This window comes from Lytechinus pictus, chromosome 11, assembly GCF_037042905.1.
Source record: "Lytechinus pictus isolate F3 Inbred chromosome 11, Lp3.0, whole genome shotgun sequence".
Lineage (NCBI taxonomy): Eukaryota > Metazoa > Echinodermata > Echinoidea > Temnopleuroida > Toxopneustidae > Lytechinus > Lytechinus pictus.
The window spans coordinates 16,256,600-16,260,766 of record NC_087255.1 but is presented as its reverse complement, the minus strand read 5'-3'; positions in this window follow the sequence as shown (position 1 = coordinate 16,260,766).

Below are 4,167 nucleotides of genomic sequence, written 5' to 3'. Positions count from 1 at the left end.
TCCGAAGGTTCGGATATTCCGAAGGTTCGTTATTCCGAAGGTTCGTATTTCCGAAGGTTCGTAATTCCGAAGGTTCGTTAGTCCGAAAACGAAATGAGGTTCGTAATTCCGAAGGTTCGTTAGTCCGAAAACAAAGTGAGGTTCGTAATTCCGAAGGTTCGTTAATCCGAAAAAGAAATGAGGTTCGTAATTCCAAAGGTTCGTTTGTCCGAAAACTAAATGATTAACTAACCTTATTTCGTTTTTTGGACTAACGAACCTTCGGAGCAATGAACCTTATTTCGTTTTCGGATTATCGAACCTCCGGAATAACGCCACTAATGTTCGGATTAACGAACCCTTTTACGTTTTCGGATTAACGAACATCGAGGTATAGGTAATTTGCGTGTTTCGGAATTACGAACCTTCGGAATAAAGAACCTTCGGAATTACGAACCTTCGGAATTACGAAGTGTAACCGAAAAAAATATAGAGATATCAACCATGTCAGTAATAAACCAAAAGGAGGAATCTCTGATGCACTTAAAGGGTAAGTTCCATGGTCCTGTGAAGCGGGGTACTAGGGGTGCTGCATTATTTTCCATAGGCAGCACCCCTGAAATTCTGGCAGGTGTGTAAAAAAGACAAACATTTCGTGTTTTTCGCAGGGCCCTGGTAAGTTCATCCTGGCGATAAGTTGATTTCAATTAAAGCAGAAAATTAGATTATATCTTTTTTGCCCTGCTAAGTCGGTTAAACGAGTGTTCATACATTTTCTGTAGTTGTTGCTTTCTCGGTGCAGATGAAAAGTTTACGCTGTCATCAAAAGAATTAAAAAACACATTTTGAATTGTTCAATAAACTGTTCAGCAGACGAGTTTTTTTCCTTCGTTCAGCTTTATTAGCTACATAAAATTATTTGGTTTTAAAAATGCGATTAACCTCTTCATTACGCAAAGGTAAACAGCGCCCCCTCGTTCAATTTTATATCTCTTTGTATAGGAGGTGCTTCTACTTAACAATCATAATTTTGATGGCGGTGTTTTTGTTTGGTGTGTGAGTGTGCGAGATGGTGTGTGTGTGTGTTTGTGCTTAAATTTTGTTCGTTCCACTTCGAATTATTATCGGTAATTTCTATTCAATGGCAAAGACCCATGCAACTGGAATTGTTTTACCCTTTACCAACACTATCCACGAGCTTTAAAGACGGTGGATAGTTTTGGAGATTCTCATCATTTCACTTCATTTATGCATTACAATGATTGTGAATTAAAACTGATTTGATGTGAATGAAATGGAAAGAAATTATTATTTGATGGGAGAATTAATCGATTTTATAACCTTTCCGGGTGTCCCGATAACTTTTCTTTCTTTGCTTCGGCAGGTTGTTTTTAAATAGGATGCAAAGAAAGCACAGTGCTTGTAAACAAACAACATGGGGATTGAAGGCCTAAGGTCCTCTTCGAGGGACCTGTTATGTATGCCTTACCAAACGGTACAAATGCACACTCGTAGTGCAGTCACTATACAAGCACTGTAAGTGCTAAATTAGCACTTCAATTTTTACAGTGTAATAATAATAATAATAATAACCTTAAAAAGAACAAAACAAATATACTTAAAAAAAGAGATAGATGGATAACTGAATGAATGAAAATAAATCTCAATATTGACAATCATATATTGTTGAAACTTACTAAACGTCGAAAAACCTGTTTTGGGGCACTCTATTTTAGGGTTGGAAAAAATAGCCAATGTAGTTGCAGACAAAATGTATTAGCATGTACCATTTTCGTCTACCTTCATTTTTTTTTTAAGAAGAAAATATATGTCCAGTTCACCATTTTCCTGGTTTCCAGTTCGAAATATTTTATGTTTACCTTTCATACGGTAGCCAGTCCGAAGTCTGTGGCATTATAATTTATGTTGCCATGAAAACCCGAGTACCAATACAAATTTGCTTTTCTTGTTAACAAAGGTGTTTCCCCTTCACGGCCAAGAAAATACATAATTTGTTTACCTTGGTTTTTTCGTGATTCATCGCTAGGTTACCATGTATTTTCGTCATGCGCATTGATTTTCCATTAGTTCCTATAAGACGATCATCTCAAATATACAATGCGTCCAAGAAAAAAGGAATCCGGGATTCACAAATCGTTTTTGTTCAAATATCGTATCATAATATTTCATTTACATCATCATACAATTCAAATATTCTTCTGCATTTTGATACCTTATGTGACGAACATTTCACGCATTAATGAGCAAGACGTGTTTGATGTCAAAATAAAAAAAAAATCAAAATCAGCTTGCACAGGAAATTTGGACAAAATTGGTTCGTGAAACGACAACCGTGCTTATTCGATGATTGACTCGTAAGCATTTCTTTTGTATTTTTCGTCAAGTTCCTCTCATTGATCCCTGACATGAGAGTCGATGCAGATTCTTACGTAAGCTTCTGCGCAAATCGTTTCTGATGGACCTCAATATTTATTGTTTGCAACCTGCCGTGCGTGAATGATTTGCTAAGCTGTTGGTCACAAATTAAAAATGAGATTCCACTCTTACCATCAGTATTTATAAATTCATAGTAAACACGTTTGATAATTGTGCAATTTATCTCTGAAAACAGGTTTCGTTTTTTGTGGGACGCACTGTATAGGTAAAAGCATAACCCAATCTGTTAGTCATGTTGTCTTACACATTTAATTCATGCATTACATCATATAGGGAAGAAAATGTATAAACCTTATCTGAGCTATAGGGGCGGCTCAATGGGGAAGGGGCGGGGGTATGGCAGGATTGGACCATCCCCTAAGATATTTTAAGTGGTGAACAAAGAGAGAGAAATAAAGTCATATTAGAGGAAAAATAGAAATGATAATGGCGATGATGATGATGATGATGATGATGATGATGATGATAAGATGAAAGAAAGAAGATGAATCATAATAATAACAATAATAATAGCATTAATGATGATGATAATATGCAACAATCTTAATAGCGCTCAATATGATACGTTTGTATACTATTTGTTAGAAACTTAACTTAAGTTATTGAGAGAACTGACATTTCTGAAAATACTATTGTAAGTATATTGGTCAACCCATTGCGGAGCTGTACGAGGTATACATCATAATTGTTGAAGCATTGGTATAACCATTTAATGGAAGAGTCGTGATCTACTAAAGTAGTTATCTGATTTTTATTGAAACAAGTTGTAAATATTTCCATTGTACTTTTCATACATCATTTGTCATTTTGTTTTGTGTAATTCAATGTTTATTTCTAGTATTATCTTAGTGTGATTATTCTATCCGATAGTATACTCTCTCTACATAATATTTATCTGTTCTTTGTTTAATCTAGTTTTATCTCTGTATGTCTGGCTTGATGTGTACTATGATGCTGGTTTATATGGACCTCTGCTTATGCAGCCGTGTCTTGAACTGAAAATTTAATATTTCCCCGGCTACCCTGATCGGATGCTCGAGCATTCAATGAAGGAATTACTTCCTCCTAGTAACCAATCTACTAGACATGTGTACTGGGTAGAGAAAGTGGCAAATGTAGACAAAACACTTTGCCAAAAGACGCGTGTGCTGCGGTAGGATTCGAACCCCGTAACTTATGGTTTAAAAGTCCGGAGGCTTATCCACTGAGCCACAACACGTTATAGGGACAAACGTCATTCTCGTGCATGCATTATTGAAAGATACGATGAATTATATAATCTGGGGCGGGATTTTGAGATCCATGTTAGCTTTCAAATATTTCGTTTATATGAGATAGAATGGATATCTGGGCCCCGTCGTACAAAGAGTTTGATGATATAATTTGGTTGAATAATTATTGGTATTGATGATAACGATTGTGAGATGATGTTAAAATATTGGGAAAACGAGTGCAGTAATGATGTAATCCGCTATGGATCGTAAGATGAGGGTGATTATTTTCCCATTTGCCTAACTTTGGTTTCATTTGCTCCATATTTAGAGAGGATTTGCGATTGGTGATTTATGCATCAATCTCAAATGGGAACTAACGAAAGCATGCTGTTACCATGGTTACTGTATAGATAAGCCTCGCCCGAACACCACGATTTAACAGACTCACAGAGTGCAATGGTATTTAACAAAGAGGGGAAATATGCACTATAGATGTGTTCCTAGAATAATCACTTGC